The following is a 21,438-nucleotide window of genomic DNA, read 5'->3' on the forward strand; positions in this document are numbered from 1 at the left end:
AAAGGGTACCATGTGTACACCGACAATTACTACACCAGTGTCCCCCTGTATAAGTCCCTCCATGCTGCGATTACAGGGGCCTGTGGGACGGTGCGCAAAAATAGTTGGCTTCCCTCAACGACTGGTGTCCAGGCGACTAGTAAGGGGTGCGTCACTCATTTGCAAGTGACCAGTTGCTCGCTGTCAAATGGCGTGACAAAAAGGACGTGTACATGCTCTCCACTGTGCACGAGGACACCACAGTGGCAGTAAGAGAGAGGGGCGCTACCTCTGATAAGAGGAAACCGGTCTGCGTGGTGGACTATAACAAGTTCATGGGGGGAGTCGATCTATCTGACCAGGTCCTACAACCGTACCTGGTCAAGCGCAAAACTAGGGCCTGGTATAAAAAGGTAGCGATCTACCTTATCCAGATGGCCACTTACAACAGCTATGTGCTCTATAAGACCCAGGGAACGCTCAGTTTCCTCCAGTATCAGGAGAAAATTATAGAGCACCTCCTGTTTGACTCCCCCGCACCTAGAGAATCCTTCGAGTCAGAGAATGTCAAAAGGCTCACTGAGCGCCACTTCCTTCACCCCGTCCCTGCCTCTGTGAACCAAAGATACCCCCAAAAGAGATGCCGGGTGTGCAGTAAACACGGAAGGAGGAGCGATTCCCGGTTTTACTACCCCATGTGCCCTTCAAATCCAGGCCTGTGCAACTACCCCTGTTTTGAGACCTACCACACCGTTTCTAATTATTAATTTTATCTATAATTTAGGGAAAACCAAAAAGGGTGGGGTGGGGGGGATTCTTTTTAGGGAGTCCATTTCATTTATACATATTTTTTGTTTCGTTTCTGGGCTTTCCAAGGGAGGGAGGGATTCTCATGGGGAGGTTTATTTATTTCAGACTGTAAAACTAAATTTCCCCTTAATGATTTTTTTTTTATAGAGTTCTTGGACAATTTAAATCCTGGACTTGATCACTCACAAATTAATAGTTTATTGTGCAGGAGCCCACATCTGTCTATTCAGAACATGGACCCCACAAGTGTTCTTGAAATAAAAAATAAATGTGGGCATTGCATTTATTAGTAGATAAATCCAACACCTGCGGCCCGTGCCGCCCCTGAATTAGTGGAAGTCGTGCATTTTAGCAATATTTAATAAATTGGGGATGTATTTCCTTTTTCTTATGACTACGTCCTGCCACATACGGCTGTTACATTCCTAATTCTGTACCGTGATACGGGCATGATATTATTTTTTTTTGGAGGATCTCTAATAATTGAGCTGTTCCTTATCAATACACCATGGGCTTTGTTACAGTTCTGGAAATACTGACATCATTTTGGGGATTAGTGATCCTTTACTGTTCCTATAGATGGTTTTGGACACTGCCCCTTTATATATTCTGTAGGTGATTGGTTGTCTTGTGCACATAGCGGTTTCTACCTTGCGGGGCAGGGGCCTGTTATTGTGTACCGCGTCACTTGGCACATTCGTCCCTCATAAGGATTGATGGAGCTAAAGAGATGTTTGTACAACCAGTCACTGAAAAAAACAAACCTTGTCATGACAGCCCTACAGGTGTTCTTCTATCTAGTGAACAGACTCGAGTTTGCAACATAGTTGGATACATTTTCCTCCATTTGTTTGAAGATATTGCCCGTCACTCCAGTACAGTTTATTTTTTCCTCTCTGACTGATTTTATATTAGGACAGAATTCTGTCCACAATGACATCATAATGGCACCAACTGCTTCTTCAGCAAAACATAGTCATAAGTACAGGCAAATACGTCTATAGCGACATGTATCCATTATGAATACACGGCTTCACTTCTCTTCTGTATGCTGCACAAATTTATTAATGTGGCATATTTCTAACAAAATAACCTTCTACCACGTCTCCTCTATTTTATCTGGAAACGTAATAAGAATTTGAAGAAAACATTATATACCCATAGTGTCTGAAATAATACCCATTATTTCCAGTACATCCCTCATGACAGCACCACAGGAGGTTGTCCTATTGACCTCTGTAGGGACAGGAAGACAGAGAGGTTAAAAGGCGCCTCCCACCACCCACTTGCCAGTGTTCTTCCTGTCCCTACAGGGTCAGGAGCAGAGACATCGCTCCTGTGTTGCTGCAGGGAAAAAACGCGGGCAGGGGGCAAGATCGGGGGGTCCGTGCACTCCCCCTTCTCTTCCCCCTAAAAGCCTAGGCTAACACCCCTCGAACGAGAGGTCCCTTAGCTCCCACCCTAAGACACCTACCGGAGGAATCCTAGGCAGGGTTCGGGTAGTGTGTGGGGTTTGGGGATTCCCAAGCATTCTTCGGCCTGGCCGCGTGACCAGGCGGGGACCGGCAGCTCCATAAGTTTGGACGCACCGGCAGGGATCCTCGCTGCTCCGCATAGCAAGCCTCAGTCGCCGGCTATGGCGGCTGCATTCAAACGAATAGCCGACCGGAAATGACGTCGGGCTACTTCCTGTCCGCGGCCATCTTGTAAGGCGGGAAATTCAAAACGCCCGCATTTTAAAGGGACACGCACAGGTATGTACTTAGAGCTGATAACTCTAACTTGGATTATTTTTGTGGATTGCATATTGCATTGCCTGTTACCTGTCGCGGTATGGAACTTCCTCGTCCTGACGGAACTCCAGATATGTCCCAGGGTCACGTGAGTCTCACCCTTGGGGTAAGGGTTATGACTCCTTATGTATGCGCACCATACTTTACCTACCCTCTGTTTTCTCTAGGATAAAGATCCCTCTCAGAGACAAACTGATAAAAAGGTTAAAAAAATGTGCGACTTGTGCAAAAAAATTGCCAGTCACATAGGAAACAATTGTGTCAGGATTGTATTGCAAAAATACTAAAAGAGGAACAACCAACGTTCATGTCTGAACTTAGGGCTATGATTCGTGAAGAAGTGAGTCAGTCAGTAGCCTCCCTCGCCCCTCCTCAAGAGACTCCCTCTCACTCCCGGGCAAAAAGACCACGGATGGAAGTGGATCAAAAATATTGTCCTCCCTCTCAGGGGTCTGACTCGGAGCAGGAGTGTTATTACCTATCGGAGGGTGAGTTAGGAGAGGAACTCTTACCTTCAACTTCTTCCACTCCAGAGAAAAAAAATTTCTTCTCTTCTGAGATGTCTGATACCTTAATTCAGGCAATACGGGAAACCATGGATATTCCCGAAGACGACCAACCACATACCATCCAGGATGAGATGTTTGGAGGTCTAACGGAAAAGAAAACAAAGGTTTTTCCGGGAAACGAAAATCTCAAAAGAATGGTGACAACTGAATGGGAAGATTCTGAAAAAAGGCTCTTCATTTCAAGAGATTTTAAAAACGGACTTCCCTTTGATCCAGAAGACACTAAACCTTGGGATAAGATCCCAAAAGTAGATGTCCCAGTAGCCAGGGTTGCTAAAAAAAACGCAATCCCATTTGAAGATTCCTCTCAGTTGAAGGACGCCATGGACCGAAAAGCAGACGGGCTACTGAAAAGAGCGTGGGAATCTTCCTCTGCATTGATCTCGACTAATATCGCGGCCACATCAGTAGCAAGAGCAATGTTTATATGGTTAAACCAGCTGGAGACCCATTTGATGATGAAGACATCACGACAAGATCTATTAGAATCTCTACCCTTACTAAAGATGGCAACCGGATTCTTGGTAGATGCCTCAGCGGAATCTATTAGATTTGCTGCCAGGAATGGGGCTCTCTCAAATGCTGCTAGAAGAGCATTATGGCTCAAAATGTGGTCAGGAGATACGAAGTCCAAGAACAAATTATGTTCTATTCCATTTACAGGGTCTCTGATGTTCGGTCCTCTCCAGGATAACATGCTGGCGAATGCAGCAGATAGAAAAAAGGGGTTTCCTGAAGAGAAACCAAAAAAACCCCCTCAGTTTTGGGAGGTTTCGCCAACAGAGGGATCCTACCTTGCAGAACTACAGCGGGAAAGGGAAGTCGGGTCGCTGGAGTTACCCCAAAGGAAGAAGGGGTCGAGGATATCTCAACCCCAATAATTCATTTCCGCCCTCAAAGCAATGACGCCAAGAGCGTAGGAGGAAGACTCCTACAATTTTATCCCAAATGATCGAGAATAACCCAGAACCCTTGGGTTCTAAAGATCATAGAAGAAGGGTACAAAATAGAATTTTCCTCCATTCCTCCAGAGAAACTTCTAATAACCCAGTACCAAGCAAAAGACCTTCATCAGATCCTTATCCAGGACGTCCAGAAACTACTCAAATTGAGGGCCATTTCTCCAGTTCCCCACAACGAAAAATGCAAAGGCCACTATTCAAAAATCTTCTTAGTCAAAAAACCAAACGGTTCCTACAGGACAATAATCAACCTGAAGGTCCTAAACAAGTGGGTGAAATATCGAAAATTCAAGCTGGAGTCTATCAGATCGACTATTCCTCTAATAAGAGAAGAGGCGTCAATGTGTACGATCGATTTAAAGGATGCGTATTATCACCTTCCTATCCACCCCGCTTACCAGAGATTCCTCAGATTCGCAATTCAGGACGGTCCTTCCATTCTCCACTTCCAGTTTGTCTGCCTCCCTTTCGGCATTTCCTCCGCCCCCAGAATTTTTACAAAAATTATGGCAGAGATCATGGCATTCATAAGAAGTCAGGGCATAGTAATTATCCCATATCTAGACGACTTCTTGTTGACGGCAGATACTCCGTCTATCTTAGACAGTCATCGGTCACAGGTTCTTTCCCTACTACAGGAATTGGGATGGATAATCAACTTTCAGAAGTCGAGTCTTCCTCCCCAAAAACAGAAGGTCTTCTTAGGAGTACTACTAGACTCCTCCCTTCAACATTCCTTCCTCCCAAGAGAGAAACAAATACTCCTACTGGCAGAAGTAAGGAAATTTTTGGGGAAAGACGCCTGTTCCATAAGGGAATGTATGCGGATGTTGGGAATGATGACGTCTTGCATCCAATCTATTCCATGGAGTCAATTTCACTCCAGACCCTTACAAAATCTGATCTTGTCCCAGTGGGATCGAAAACAGAACTCCCTGAATTCAAGAATTCAAATTTCCGAGACTGTGAAATCATCCCTCCTGTGGTGGCTCTGTACAAACAACATAGACAAGGGAGTCCCCTGGAGAACTTCTCCTTATGTAGTGATTACCACAGATGGCAGCAAACACGGCTGGGGGTCGGTAATCCAAGACAAGCACTTTCAGGGCACATGGCCTGTTCAAATGAAGAGGATGTCCTCAAACTTCAGAGAACTAAAAGCCGTATGGGAGACACTTATAAGAGCTTCACCCATCATAAAAGGGAAGCATATAAGAATTTTATCGGACAACACGACAGCGGTGTCCTTTCTTCGCCATCAAGGGGGAACAAGACACACTCTTCTCCAGGCCCTCTCTACACAAATTTTCAGTTGGGCAGAAGAAAATGTCCTATCAGTCTCTGCAGTCCACCTAAAAGGCTCAGAGAACCTATCAGCAGATTTCCTGAGTCGGGAAAAAGTAGACCCTGGAGAATGGTCCCTAAACAGGGAAGTCTTTCTGTCCTTAACCCGAAGATGGGGTTATCCACAAATAGACCTGTTTGCCACGAGGAAAAACTCCCAAGTAGAGACATTCTTCTCCCTAATTCTCAGAGACGACCCATTGGGAGTAGATGCATTGTCCCAACCCTGGGGCATGGATCTGGCCTATGCCTTTCCTCTGTTTCCTCTAATACCAATGGTATTAAGAAAAATCCAGGAAGATTTGACAAAGCTCATCATTATTCTTCCCTATTGGCCAAAAAGAAGTTTCCAATCGTAAAATACCTAGCGTTGGAAGACCCTATCATGCTCCCAACCAGGGAGAATCTTCTTTCCCAGGGTCCCCTATTTCAGGGAATAGAAACTCTGAAATTGTCAGCCTGGATCCTGAAAGGCAGATCTCGAGGAACCACGGTCTGTCAGATGAGGTAATTTCAACTATCTTATCAAGTCATAAAGAAGTTACCTCAAAAATCTATCAAAAAATTTGGAAGATATTCTGTTCCTGGTATGGAGACCCAGGACCAGACCCCTTTTCTCCCAACATCGCGAAAATCCTAGATTTTTTACAATCGGGATTCAAGAAAGGGCTTAGTCCTAGTACCTTGAAAGTACAGATTTCAGCCTTAGGTAATTTTTTTTAACACTCCTCTGGCTGAACATCGGTGGATCAGAAGATTCACTCAAGCGGTCTCTAAACTGAAACCTTCCCTAAAGAAATCATTTCCTACCTGGGACTTGAATGTAGTGTTAACGACTCTTTGTGAGCCCCCCTTTGAGCCGCTCGACAAAATTAGTATGCATTTTTTAACTCTAAAAGCTGCATTCTTAGTCGCTATTACTTCAGCAAGAAGGATTGGAGAAATCCAATCTCTGTCAGTCATAGAACCGTACCTAAAAGTACAAGAGAATAAGATCATCCTAAAGCTGGATCCTTCCTTTATTCCAAAGGTATCTACCGCTTTCCATCGAGAACAAGAAATAATTCTACCTTCCTTTTTATCCAGATCCAAAAAACCAACAAGAAGAAAAATTCCATTGCCTGGATGTCAGGCGAACAATTCTTCAGTATCTGGAAAGAACCTCCTCCTGGAGACAAGATAACAATCTATTTGTCCTGTTTGGGGGAAAGAATAGAGGAAAGAAAGCCTCAAAGGGCTCTCTAGCGAGATGGGTAAAAACTACCATACAAGAAGCCTACAAGTCCCAAGGACTATGTGCCCCACAGGGCATCAGAGCCCATTCAACGAGGGCAGTTTCGACATCCTGGGCAGAAAGAAGAGAAGCCTCTATGGACCAAATCTGCAGAGCTGCCACTTGGTCAAGCCATCATACGTTTTGCAAACATTATAGGCTAGATGTGCTGTCCGATACGGATTTAAGTTTTGGACGGAAAGTCCTCCAATCCGTAGTCCCGCCCTGAGCATTATAATTTGGTATTGCTCCTGTGGTGCTGTCATGAGGGATGTACTGGAAAATAGGAATTAGACCTACCGGTAATTGTATTTCCAGGAATCCATCATAACAGCACCCTTACATTCCCTCCCTTATTGAAATTCTGATTTGTGCAATTAACATGTCGGTTATTATCCCTAGAAATAAAATAGGGTTGCATCCATCCTGGTGTAGTAATTGAAAAACACTGGCAAGGGGTGGTGGGAGGGGCCTTTTAACCTCTGTCTTCCTGTCCCTACAGAGGTCAATAGGGCAACTTCCTTTGGTGCTGTCATGATGGATTCCTGGAAATACAATTACCGGTAGGTCTAATTCCTATTTTCCTCCTATAAAAATTTTTTGGTCCGCATGCTCACTACACCACTAGATGGATACCTTTTTAAGGGTTTAGTTTTTAAAATGGGGTCATTTCTGCGTGGTTTTTTTTTTTTTTTGTTCAGGCAGCTCAATGCCTCTAAATGCATGATATGGGGCCTAGAATTTATTCAATTGTGCCCTGAAAGCCAAAGGGTGCTCCCTCTCTTTTTGGCCCAGCCACACGTCTAATAAGCAGATCGAGGCCACAATGGGAGTAATTTTGAAAACAGGAGAAACAGAGTAATAGATTTTGGGGTGTGTTTCTTCATTTTCATGGTTGCTTTACAAAGAAATCTGTCTTCAAACTGATACTTTTATGAAAAAAGTGATATATTTTTTTTTTTTTCACCTGCTATGCATTAAATTTATCAAAAAACTGTGTGGTCAAAATACTCACTACACCCCTAAATAAATACAGTGAAGGAAATAAGTATTTGATCCCTTACTGATTTTGTAAGTTTGCCCACTGTCCAAGACACGAACAGTCTAGAATTTTTAGGCTAGGTTAATTTTACCTGTGAGAGATGGATTATATTTAAAAAAAAAAAACTGAAAATCACATAGTCAAAATTATATATATTTATTTGCATTGTGCACAGAGAAATAAGTATTTGATCCCCTACCAACCATTAAGAGTTCAGCCTCCTCCAGACCAGTTACACGCTCCAAATCAACTTGGTGCCTGCATTAAAGACAGCTGTCTTAAATGGTCACCTGTATAAAAGACTCCTGTCCACAGACTCAATTAATCAGTCTGACTCTAACCTCTACAACATGGGCAAGACCAAAGAGCTTTCTAAGGATGTCAGAGACAAGATCATAGACCTGCACAAGGCTGGAATGGGCTACAAAACCATAAGTAAGACGCTGGGTGAGAAGGAGACAACTGTTGGTGCAATAGTAAGAAAATGGAAGACATACAAAATGACTGTCAATCGACATCGATCTGAGGCTCCATGCAAAATCTCACCTCGTGGGGTATCCTTGATCCTGAGGAAGGTGAGAGCTCAGCCGACAACTACACGGGGGGAACTTGTTAATGATCTCAAGGCAGCAGGGACCACAGTCACCAAGAAAACCATTGGTAACACATTACGCCGTAATGGATTAAAATCCTGCAGTGCCCGCAAGGTCCCCCTGCTCAAGAAGGCACATGTACAGGCCCGTCTGAAGTTTGCAAATGAACATCTGAATGGTTCTGAGAGTGATTGGGAGAAGGTGCTGTGCTCAGATGAGACTAAAATAGAGCTCTTTGGCATTAACTCAACTCGCTGTGTTGGGAGGAAGAGAAATGCTGCCTATGACCCAAAGAACACCGTCCCCACTGTCAAGCATGGAGGTGGAAACATTATGTTTTGGGGGTGTTTCTCTGCTAAGGGCACAGGACTACTTCACCGCATCAATGGGAGAATGGATGGAGCAATGTACCGTCAAATCCTGAGTGACAACCTCCTTCCCTCCACCAGGACATTAAAAATGGCTCGTGGCTGGGTCTTCCAGCACGACAATGACCCAAAACATACAGCCAAGGCAACAAAGGAGTGGCTCAAAAAGAAGCACATTAAGGTCATGGAGTGGCCTAGCCAGTCTCCAGACCTTAATCCCATCGAAAACTTATGGAGGGAGCTGAAGATCCGAGTTGCCAAGCGACAGCCTCGAAATCGTAATGATTTACAGATGATCTGCAAAGAGGAGTGGGCCAAAATTCCATCTAACATGTGTGCAAACCTCATCATCAACTACAAAAAACGTCTGACTGCTGTGCTTGCCAACAAGGGTTTTGCCCCCAAGTATTAAGTCTTGTTTGCCAAAGGGATCAAATACTTATTTCTCTGTGCACAATGCAAATAAATATATATCATTTTGACAATGTGATTTTCCTTTTTTTTTTCTTTTTTTATATAATCTATCTCTCACTGGTAAAATTAACCTAGCCTAAAAATTCTAGACTGTTCATGTCTTTGACAGTGGGCAAACTTACAAAATCAGCAAGGGATCAAATACTTATTTCCTTCACTGTACCTTAAGGGGTCTAGTTTTCTAAATGGGGTAGTTTATGGGGAGTTTCTATCGTTCTGGTAGTTCAAAACCTCTCCAAATATACAGTGGGGCCTAAAACCTTTTCAAGTAAAATGAGTCCTGAAAGCCTCCGGGTGCTCCATTCCTTTCAGTCCCTGCCGTGTGTCCAGGCAACGCATTAGGGTCACAATATGGGCATGTTTGAAAACAGGAGGAACAGGGTGATAGATTTTGGGGTGTGTTTCTTCATTCTTATGGTCGCTTTACAAAGAAATCTGTCTTCAAAGTGATACTTTTATGAAAAAAGTGAAATTATATTTTTTTTACACCTGCTTTGCATGAATTCTTACAAAAAAACTGTGGGGTCAAAATACTTACAACACCCCTTAATAAATACCTTAAGGGGTGTCGTTTTCAAAATGGGGTCACTTGTGGGTGTTTCCACCATTCTGACACCTATGAGCCTCTGAGAACCTGGCTTGGTGCAGGAAAACAAAATGTACTTCAAAATGTATAAAAGTCTTACTAAATTTGTAAGTCTCCTAAATTGCTCCCCAAAAATTTTTTTTTTTCAAAAGTGCTGCCAAAATAGAGTAAAGAGATGGAAATATATATTTAATAAAAAAAAATTGTACAGTATGATAGTCAGACATACCAGATTTAACAAATCTTGCTTGGTAATTAAAGAGTTAATCAGCCTCAAAAAATAGAAAGGCCAGATTAGACTTTGCCACACAACATGTAAAGATGCCAGCCCAGTTCTGGAACCGCATTCTCTGGACAGATGAAACGAAGATCAACCTGTACCAGAATGATGGGAGGAAGAATGTATGAAGAAGGCTTGGAACGGCTCACTATCCAGAGCACACCACATCTACTGTAAAACATGGTGGAGGCAGTGTGATGGCGTGGGCATGCATGGCTGCCAAAAGTACTGGGTCACTAGTGTTTATTGATGTGACTGATGATAGAAGCAGCTGGATGAATTCTGAAGTGTTCAGGGATATACTTTCTGCTCAGATTCAACCACATGCAGCAAGGTTTATTGGACGTCACTTCACAGTGCAGATGGACAATGACCCAAAACATACTGCGAAAGCAACCCAGGAGTTTTTTAAGGCAAAGAAACTGAATATTCTGCAATGACCGAGTCAATCAGCAGATCTCAACGCGATCAAGCATGCATTTGACTTGCTTAAGACAAAACTTAAGGTAGAAAGACTCACAAACAAGCAACAACTGAAGACAGCTGCAGTAAAGGCCGGGCACAGCATCACAAAGGAGGAAACCCAGCGTTTGGTTATGTCCATGGGTTCCAGACTTCAGGCAGTCATTGCCTGCAAACGATTCTCTACAAAGTATTTAAAAAAAATCATTTTATTTATGGTAATGTTAATTTTTCCAATTACTTTTGAGCCCCTGAAATGAGGAGACTGTGTAGAAAATGGTTGCAATTCCTAAACGTTTCACAGGATATTTTTGTTCAACCCCTTGAATTAAAGCTGAAAGTCTACACTTCAATTGCATCTCAGTTGTTTCATTTCAAATCCAACATGGTGGCAGCAGAGCCCAAATCATGAAAACTGTGTCACTGTCCAAATAATTCTGGACCTAACTGTATGTCATAGCATCACATATAACACTCAGCAGAAATACATATGAACTCTCCCTTCCCTCAACTTATTCAACCCCCCCCCCCCCCCTATCCAAAGCACAGTCCTCTCTATTTCTGTTTTTTTTTCACTTCTGCATTTTTGGTATCATTTCGTGTTCCACCCAATGATAATATCAAGTTATTTTGTCTCGCGTTTCCCAGCATAAATCTATCCAGTGCTCTCATCAATTCCATTTGCCCCACTGCTTCTCAAATTTACTTAGAGCCTTTCATTTAACCCCTTAATGACCGGGCCATTTTGCACGTTAATGACCAAGGATTATTTTTTGTTTTTTCACGGTCGCATTCCAAGAGTCGTAACTTTTTTTTATTCCGTCGACATCGCCGTATAAGGGCTTGTTTTTTGCGGGACGAGTTGTATTTTGTAATTGTACCATTTTTAGATGCTTATAACATATTGATTAACTTTTATTAACTTTATTTTAGGAGAGAATTGAAAATAAGCCGCTATTCCAGCATTAATTTTCACGTTATAAATTTACGCCGTTTACTATGCAGCGTAAATAACAGGTTAACTTTATTCTATGGGTCGGCACGATTACGGGGATACCAAATATGTAAAGGTTTTATATGTTTTCCACGTTTGCACAATAAAAACCCTTTTAGAAAAAAATTACTTGTTTTTGCATCGCTGCATTCCAAGAGCCGTAACGTTTTTATTTTTCCGTCGATGTGGCCGTACGTGGGCTTGATTTTTGCGGGACAATGTGTAGTTTTTATTAGTACTATTTTGGGGTACATAGGACTTATAGATTAACTTTTATTTTATTTTTTATGGGGGGAATGGGAGAAAAGAGAGAATTTTGACGTTGTTTTTTGCGTTTTCTTTGGACGCCGTTCATCCGGCGGTTTAATTAATATGTTCAGTTTATTGGTAAAGTTGTTACGAACGCGGGGATACCATTTATGTGTATGTGTGATTTTGTTTTGACCGTTTTACTAAATAAAACCACTTTTTGGGCCAAAAAAGTAGTTTTATTTGACTTTGACTGTAATTATTTATTTATTTATTTTTTTTCACAAACTTTATTTAACTGTTTTACATTTTTTTTTTTTAGTCCCACCAGGGGACTTCACTATGCGATGTGCCGATCGCATATATAATGCTTTGGTATACTTAGTATACCAAAGCATTATTGCCTGTCAGTGTGAAACTGACAGGCAACCTGTTAGGTCATGCCTCCGGCATCGCCTAACAGGCAGATGCTGAAGGCAGACCTGGGGGTCTTTGTTAGACCCCCGGCTGTCATGGAAACCCGACGGCGACCCGCGATTTGTTTGCGGGGGCGCCGATCGGGTGACAGAGGGAGCTCCCCCCTCTGTCAAACACATTAAATGCCGCTGTCACTATTGACAGCGGCATTTAATGGGTTAAACTGCCGGGATCGGCGCGCGCTTCGATTCCAGCAGTTGCAGCAGGAGCCAGGCTGTGTATAACAGCCGTGCTCCTGCCGCTGATCGCGTGGGTACAGTGTCAGTACCCGCGCCATCACAGGACGGATATATCCGTCCTCCTGCGCGAACTAGCAGCTGCTGAGGACGGATATATCCGTCCTTCGGCGTTAAGGAGTTAAAGTTTTCTCCCATTTGTCCCTTCTAACTCCCCGACACATCCCAATGATATTCATTTTTAATCGCCATGTTTTTTTTTTTACAGCCAAGTTTCTGCTTTCCTGCGTAGAGATTAGGAGAATAGCGTCAAGCCTCCTCAGGCCCTGCATTAGGCGTAACACAGTATATCCGTTTTGCTTTTTAGTGTTCATATAATGTTGTGGGTATAAATGATAGGTTGCAGAATCACTCACTACACAGGAAGGCAGTACTATCCGTGCCAACATCATTTTAAAGGAAAAAGGCTTCACCATCACATTACACTGAGGCCTAAGCACAGTGATGCTGTACACCTTGCTGTCACATTGGATTTTGCTACGAAGTGGTCTCCAGCTAATAATTGTATTCACTTTGAAGCTGGCTTGGCAGTGTTAATACTGTGTATTCTTTGTATTGTTAAAACTTAATACAAAGATATATTTAAAAAGAATGGTACTGAGCTTCAGCACTAAGCACATCATCTGTATAGGGCTACCTTCACACATAGGAAATTTATTAAGACTGACATTTCATATGCCTGTCTCGAATATAGAGCTTGCTGAAGTCAGATGGGCCTAATTTATAGAAGAGGTCCACACTTGTTAATAAATTCGGCACGTGTGGCCGCCCGTGCACCATACAGTCAGATCTATGCCAGCTACGGGCAGTGATTGTAATTGTCATAGTGGTCGTCAAAAAATTGTAACCCATAAGATCGTGAGTATTAAAAGATAATAATTCTGAAGTCCACTAAACACCCCACCGCAGATTGCTCTTTCTATCTGTCACAGTCTTTGGTATTGTATTCTAAAAAAATGCCCATTAAAATGAGTGACCCCTTTGGTTTGAATGTTTTATGTCCGAGATTTTCTTTAAACGAAATCTGCCAGTTAATTTTTGCCTACCAAACCGGTACTAGCGTTTGGTAGGCTGAACTCTTGCGCATGCACTTCTCGTACTATGGCATGCACAGTTTGTCACCTTCTGTGGTGTAACGTTTTCACATGCACCATGAAAGTTCAGTGAAGCGAACCGTGACGTCACCAAAGCATGGTGTCGTCCTTCATGACCTAGGGGGAGGAAGTTGGCAGGGTTAGATGCTGAGACTATGAGCACTTGCCAGGATTTAGACTGCCCAGGTGGCACCACCTCATTTACTTAAACTGGATTATCTTTAAAAAGAAAATGCTAGGAAGCCATACACAGGTATGTGGGCACATGGCTTTAAAAGGCCTTCCAAACACCAGTACTTGTTTGGTAAGCAGAAATTAGCTGAGAAAAAAAAAAAACAAGACTGGCTTTCCCCTTTGCACTTTTCAACAAGTTTTCTGACAATAGTCTCATTGTTTTGACACAAGCCACACACACACACACACACACACACTTTATTTAAATTAACACATTGAAAAAATAGATTTCGTATTACCACAACTGTTAATACAGTTTAATAAAGTAAATTAATATTAAAATTCTCACCTATAATACAAATAGATTAAAGTTAACTCCTATGTACTGCAAAATGGCGCACAGACAGCTGCATGAACGTAAAAACTAAAGAATACCTCTAATCCTTAAAGGGGTTGTCTAGCCCTAAAACCTCAGGATAGGCTATGAATATCTGATTGTCGGGTCCGACTTCCAGGACCCCTGCCGATCAGCTGTTTTGAAGGGGCTCCAGTGCTCATAAGTGCTGTTTCCCCTTCATTCCAGTTATTGCTCACACGGTGTATCGCCGACACCGCAGTAGCAGCGGTTCACAGTATTACAGCATTCTCCTATTGAAGTGAATGGGAGAAGGCTGTAATACTGTGAAACGCCGCTGCAGTGTGAGCAATAAGGGAAATTAAGGCAAAGCAATGCTAGTAGGAGCGCTGCAGCCCCTTCAAAACAGCTGATCGGCGGGGGGGGCGGCAGTTGGACCCTGATCGATCAAATATTGATGGCCTATCCTGGGGATAGACAATACATTTTTAGGTACTGGAAAACCCATTTTAAAGAGACTCTGTCACCACATTATAAGTGTCCTGTCTCCTACATAAGGAGATCGGCGCTATAATGTAGGTGACAGCAGTGCTTTTTATTTAGAAAACCTATCTATTTTTACCACGTTAGGAACGATTTTTAGCTTTATGCTAATTAGTTTCTTAATGCCCAAGTGGGTGTTGTACAGAGGAGTATATGACGCTGACCAATCAGCGTCATACACTCCTCTCCATTCATTTAGTCAGCGCATAGTGACACTGCGTTATTCACTATATGTGCTGTCTTATATGGACATATTAACGTTACTGAAGTGTTTAGACAGTGAATAGACATTCCTTCCATTCAGGCGAAAACTACTTCTGAATTTCAGACGTTTTTGCAAGTACTTGCGTTTTTCGCTGCGTCCATTACGGACGTAATTGGAGCTGTTTTTCAATGGAGTAAATGAAAAACGTCCAAAGAAGTGACATGCACTTCTTTGACGCGGGAATCTTTTTACGTGCCGCCTTTTGACAGCGATGCGTAAAATTACACCTCGTCTGAACAGAACATCCTATAACCCATTGCAAGCAATGGGCAGACGTAATGGAGCCGTCTTTTCAGGTGTAATTCGAGGCGTAAAATGCCCGAATTACATCTAAAAATAGGCCGTGTGAACATACCGTTAGATTTATTTCTTCTTACAGGGATGGCAGATATTGATTGTTAGAATAAAATTTCTAGGACAGAAGCTGTATGAAAGCGGACAGGCCGACTTGGGGTATTTTCCAAGAGTATGCTGCGATTTGAAAAAACACCACTGATCCAAAAAAAATGAACCAAAAGGCTAGAAAAATTGCACAGACAAAAAAAAAGCATGGGTTGTAGTACATTTATACAGTGTAGATCACTATAGAATTTGAGTTCACTCCAAGAAAGAGCCACAGAAAACACAGGATCACACACACCGTTTTGATGCAGTCTTTGACTCCGTTGTTTTTTAAGCTAAACACCATAGTGGACGCCACAGAAAGCAGATGCATCAGTATTCTTATGCTCTTTGGATCCACTTATGGATTTGTCTGAAAGAAAATTGAGGCAAAAACTGGGGTCGTGGTCTTTTTTTTTTTTTTGTTTTTTTTACCATGAAAACGCGCACCAAGTCCACAGTGTGAAAACTCCGCTTTAGGCCGGATTCACACGAGCGTGTCCGTTTTGCACTTTCATAAAACGCTGCATTTTGCGTGAGCAAAAGGTCCGTGTCTCATCAGCATATGGTGCGTGGCTGCGTGATGACACTCTGGTTTTATGTTTACAAACAGAAAAGCACGTGGTGCTTTTCTGTTTTCATGCATTGTTTTTACTGCTGTTGCGCGAATCACGCACGGCACCTGGAAGTGCTTCCGTGTGCGGAGCGCGATTTGCACGCACCCATTGACTTGAGTGCGTGCAGCGCGAAACACGGTCAAATATAGGACATGTCATGAGTTTCACGCAGCGCACATACGCTGCGTGAAATTCACTGACCGTCTGAACGGCCCCATTCAGTAACAGGTCCGTGCGACGCGCGTGAAAATCACGCGCGTAGCACGGACGTATTATGCGTTCGTGTGAATCAGCCCTTAAACCAGAGTGTCATCATGATGCGAGCTGTGCGAAAATCACGCAGCCGCGCACCATATGCTGATGCCACATGGACCTTTTGCACGCGCAAAACGGAGATGTCCGTATGAATAAGGCCTTAGACTGTGTGCAAGTTTCCTTGTGGTTTATGAGTGCGTATTTGGGTTAATATGCTGGACGCAGGTCAGGATTATCCTGTGTTATGGGGGGAAATTTTTTTTCGCAGATTTATTGCTGCTTATAGGGATGGTAGATTTTAAAGCTATTACAGATCATTTTAGAATAAAATATATAGGACAGGAGCTGTATGAATGTGGACAGGCTGACCAAAGGTGGTTGGGGGAGGGGATAGCGTGGGTTCATGTAGTTACATGCTTGGTTTTTATGTATCCAGGAAGTGAATGGAAGTGTGTGTGGGTGAGGAGATCCTGCATTACGTCTCCCCTCTGACATTTCAATGGATTGTTTTATTCTGTTAAAAGCTTCTTCTCTCTTGCAGCATGACATGAGGGGCCATGTAAGGACACACGGCTATGTCTATGCTATGGAAGGGTGGTGTGATCCATGCGGTCTTTTAAGGACGCTGTGCCATGTCTATGCTATACAATAATAGTGTCGTACGTCAGGGTTTACTGTTTAAAGCCCCAACTCGTTGAAATGTTCCAAATGATTGCGGTTGTAATGAGGATATGGGTAGAGTATGGTTACCCGTGCAGCATATCCCGTACTGTCCCGATTATTAACCCGTGAAAACACACCATACTTTTTTAGTGACCAGTTGTTTTATTGGGCATAACTTTGCTATCCAAATCAGGTTTGTATATTTTCTGCATGTCAGATGGGATCTGATCTTTGCAATTTGGGGACATTTGTACATTTTTAAAGGTAATTTCTGGGGCTAAATTGGACATAAAGATTTATTAAAATTGGTGCAACTTGCTTAAAATTTATAGCACACTTCCTTACATCACCTCATGCCTGGCGTATATGTTCGCCAATACTTTTCACTGAAAAATGGTGCACAGCTTTTTCTAAATACTTTCTCAAACTTTCGAGGTAGGCATAAACGTGTCTAAAATACATAATATTTGGCACACATCATGTACTCCACTTTTTTTGGCCAATTTGACAATTCTGTTGCTTCTTGCAAAGTAAATCTCTCCCAATATGCTTATGATTAGAGTATATGGTGTGTTAGGTCTACGTATACACCATTCAGCTATAGCATTAAAACCACTGACCGGGTAAGTAAATAACATTGATTATCTCATTACGCCTAACCAAAACGTGTGGATGGACCCTAAGGCTACATGCACGCGTTGCGTATTTTGCCTCGGAAAATACACTCCAAAACCGCAATAATACGCAGGCAATTCGCAGATAAAAACCGCACCCAAACTGGTTTTTCAATGCAGTTTTCACCTGTTGATGCATTTTTCGGCTTGTTTTCATGCTTCGAGTTTTGGTGCCATTTTCCTCAGCACTGGACAGATGTGTTTCTGCTTGCGAATTGTAAGATAAATTGATATTGCAGATTTAAAAATCCGCACCGCAGGTCAATTTATGTGCGGAAAAACACTGCAGCGTGTACGTGAGATTTCCTGGACTCCTTGACTATGCTGGTACTGTATCACGCTGCAGTTTTGCCGCGCGCAAATAAGTGCGGCAAAACTGGACGTAATACGCATCGTGTGCATTGACCCTTAGGCAGCAAGTCAACAGTCCGTTCTTGAAGTTGATGTGTTGGAAGCAAGAAAAGTGGGCAAGTGTAAAGGTACTTTTAGGGTCAGTTCACACGATGCGTAAATACTGCTGATTTTCCGCAACGGGATTCCGCTCCGAAATTGACCTTCAAAAACTGTGTGCACGTGTACATAGAAGAATTGATGCTGTTTTGAAGACAAATGGTGCACACACCAAATATTGGGATTTCTCTTCTGTTCATTCACTGTTCATTCACTTTACATTTTGTTAATTGATGATAAAAACTATTAAGGCCTCATGGACACGAACGTGCTTTTGCGGCCGCAATTCCCCCGAAAATCCACGGGACAATTGCGGCCCCATTCATTCCTATGGGGCCATGCACACGACCGTGGTTTTCACGGTCTGTGCATGGCACAGGAGCCGCACCGCAGAAAGAACGGGCAAGCCTTATTACGGCCGTGTTCTGCGGTCCGGGCTCATTGAAAATAATGGCCGTGGCCATGTGCCCAGCCTGCGATTTGCGGGCGGCTCGCGGCTGTCACTCCGTGGCCGGCCGACCCGAAAATCACGGCCTTGCACATGAGGCCGTGTGCATGAGGCCTAACACTTCTATCCTTGAAATTGTGTGTGTGTGTTGGTGTTTTTTTTTTTTCTTCTCCAAAAGTAATGAGAAGAATAATCAAGTATATTTAACCCGCACGGTACATGCTGTAATAAAAAGAAGACAAACACACTAGAATTGCTGTTTTTTTGTGTCTCACAAAAATGGGATAAAAAGTTACATGCACCCTAAAATGGTAGAAATAAAAATTACAGCTCGCCCTGCAAAAACAAAGCCAACATGCCACTCATTCAACAGAAAAATAAAAAGTTATGGGTTTCAAAATAGGGCGAAAATCTACCAAATATATATATTGATTTTTAACAAGTTTTATTTTATTTTTTCTTTGTAAAAGTAGTAAAATATATTTTTTGGGGTTAATTGTATTGACCCGCAGAATAAAGTTAACGTGGTGTTTTTACCGCATTGTGAACATCGTCAAAATAAAACCCAAGAAACAATCGGAAAACTTTTTTTATTTTTATTTCACCACACACAATAATTTTTCCCTAGCTTTACTTGTACAATAAATGGTGCCATGAAACTACAACTCGTCCTGCAAAAAACAAGAGGCTAAAAGGTGTACAGAGGCTAAATTAATATTTTGTCACTGTCCAAATACTTCTGGGCCCAACTGTATATGCATGGCAAATGTAAATAGAATAGACTGAGTTAAAGGGTAATTAAACGTTTGACAAACTTCTGACATGTCAGTGACGTATCAGAAGTTTTGATTGGTGGGGGTCCGAGCACCAATCGCTAAAACGAAGCGGCAGATAGGCTCGTGCGAGCGCTCAGCCGCTTCGTGTTTGTTCGGCTTTTCTGGAAGTCAATATATCCGGAGTACGGGGTCAATAGAAAGTTTCCGTAAAAAGCCGAAACGAAATGGCTGTGCGCTCATGAGCGCTTCTGCCGCTTCGTTCTAGCGATTGGTGGTGGTCCCAGTGCTTGAACCCACATCAATCCAAACTTCTGACATGTCACTATGACATGTCAGATGTTTGTCAAACGTTTAGTTACCCTTTAATTGTCTCTGACGGGAAAATGCACTGCTAAAACCATATATACGGTGTCAATGATTCTGAGTGGGAAACTCTACAAGTAAAACCCTTTTGTGCTGAGTTCATGTGATATGGCAATGTCTGTATTTATTTCAATGTTTCCTCGTAAGAGTGTCACGTTACTTTGAGATTATCCCTCATCTTTTGGCAAAGGGTAATTCCAGGCTAAGCAAATCCATGTAGGATCTTGTTGCAGTCATTGCTTCGTGTGATACCTTGAATGCTGATGACATTCCACACATGTCGTCATATCGTGAGTGCATATGCTGTCGGTATTGCGTGTACCGTCCATCTGTCCTTTTTTTGCTTTTCTGAAAAAAAGGCAACTGGCTAAATGTAAAATTTAATTCATCTTTTGTAGACTTCTTTAGATTAAGTTCTTGAGCCACCTGGCAGTCTGCATAACAAATGCTACCTCTGCTGTATTCTCTTCTTCCCTACAGAGAGGGGGCTTTCCAATGCAAACTTCTGGGTGGCTTATTACTTCAATTTTGCCTGGCGGTGGCTTGGCAGAAAGACTCAGGAGATCTTTGCAATGCCAGCTGAGAGACGGTCCAATGCCGAACTCTGACATTCCAGATTTTGCCTGGATTTACGGTTTAAATTTTGTTATGTTTCCCCCTATTCCTGGTTATGGTGAATAGTACACTGACTGTTTTCCTTTTTATTTCTACGTAGAATTAATTAATTTTGACATCCAATTCTAAAGCGCTACGGAATATGTTGGTGCTATGTAAATTATTATTAGGGTATGTTCACACGGCGGGGGTCCGTAACGGCTGAAATTACGGGGATGTTTCAGCCTGAAAACATCCCCGTAATTTCAGCCGTACCGGCATGTGCAGGCGCTTGAACGCCGCGTCAATTACGGCCGTAATTAGCGCTGCTATTCATTGGAGTCAATGAATAGCGGCTCCAATTACGGCCAAAGAAGTGACAGGTCACTTCTTCTACGCGGGCGTCTATTTACGCGCCGTCATTTGACAGCGGCGCGTAAATATACGCCTCATGTGAACAGACAAACGTCTGCCCATTGCTTTCAATGGGCAGATGTTTGTCAGCGCTATTGAGGCGCTATTTTCGGGCGTAATTCGGGGCAAAAACGCCCGATTTACGTCCGTAATTAGGCCGTGTGAACATACCCTTATTCTCACATGTATAACTTATCGGTTTTGGTTTTTGTTTTTTTCAGTACATTTCATGTACTATTAAAGCTGAATGCACACAAAAAAAACTATTTAGAGTGCAGTAAATTATCCTGCTATTCCCTGTAATTTTCGATAAAAGTAAATTAACAAAAAAAAAGGTGACCTGATGGACAAACCCTTCAAATGTAGACAGCCCCTCTTATGGCACATTCAGACGTGGTGGAATGGTGGTTGAATTCCGCTGCGGACGGTCCATAAAATAATTGTGCGGAATTTAGCCTGCGGTGCAGAATTTTCACTCCACAGCGTGCACATTTTGTTGCAGTGAAGCAGCGGAATTTCAATGCAATGCAAAAACTGAAATCTGCGGCAAGTCCGCTGTGATATCCGCAGCGTCTGAATTACCTGTCAAATATGCAAATGCTGTTGCAGATTCGTTGCGTAACTGCCGCGAATCTGCACCAATATTTGCCGCAGAAAAATTCTGCCATGTCTGAATGTGCCCTTCTAGTGAGCCTTCTGGTATCCTAGGTGACCTGCTGTTACTCCTGGGAGAATCTGTCAACGCTTGTCCACGTTGCTTGTAGCATTAATTAGTGACCGTGTAATAGATAGTTGGACCAATCCTTCCAAAGTGAGAGGATCTTTGCAGCAGCTGTCTACTCTGGCTAAGGTATGGCAGGGTATTGAGCAAGTTATTCTGT

The 21,438-nt window shown here is 42.7% G+C and overlaps 1 protein-coding gene across 1 annotated transcript in view; it reads left to right on the top strand.

Moving 5' to 3' along the window:
- KBTBD2 (kelch repeat and BTB domain containing 2) overlaps positions 1-21,438 on the top strand; it is a 47,208-nt gene that overhangs the window by 17,730 nt on the left and 8,040 nt on the right. The window lies entirely within an intron of this gene.

This window comes from Rhinoderma darwinii, chromosome 5 (assembly GCF_050947455.1).
Source record: "Rhinoderma darwinii isolate aRhiDar2 chromosome 5, aRhiDar2.hap1, whole genome shotgun sequence".
Lineage (NCBI taxonomy): Eukaryota > Metazoa > Chordata > Amphibia > Anura > Rhinodermatidae > Rhinoderma > Rhinoderma darwinii.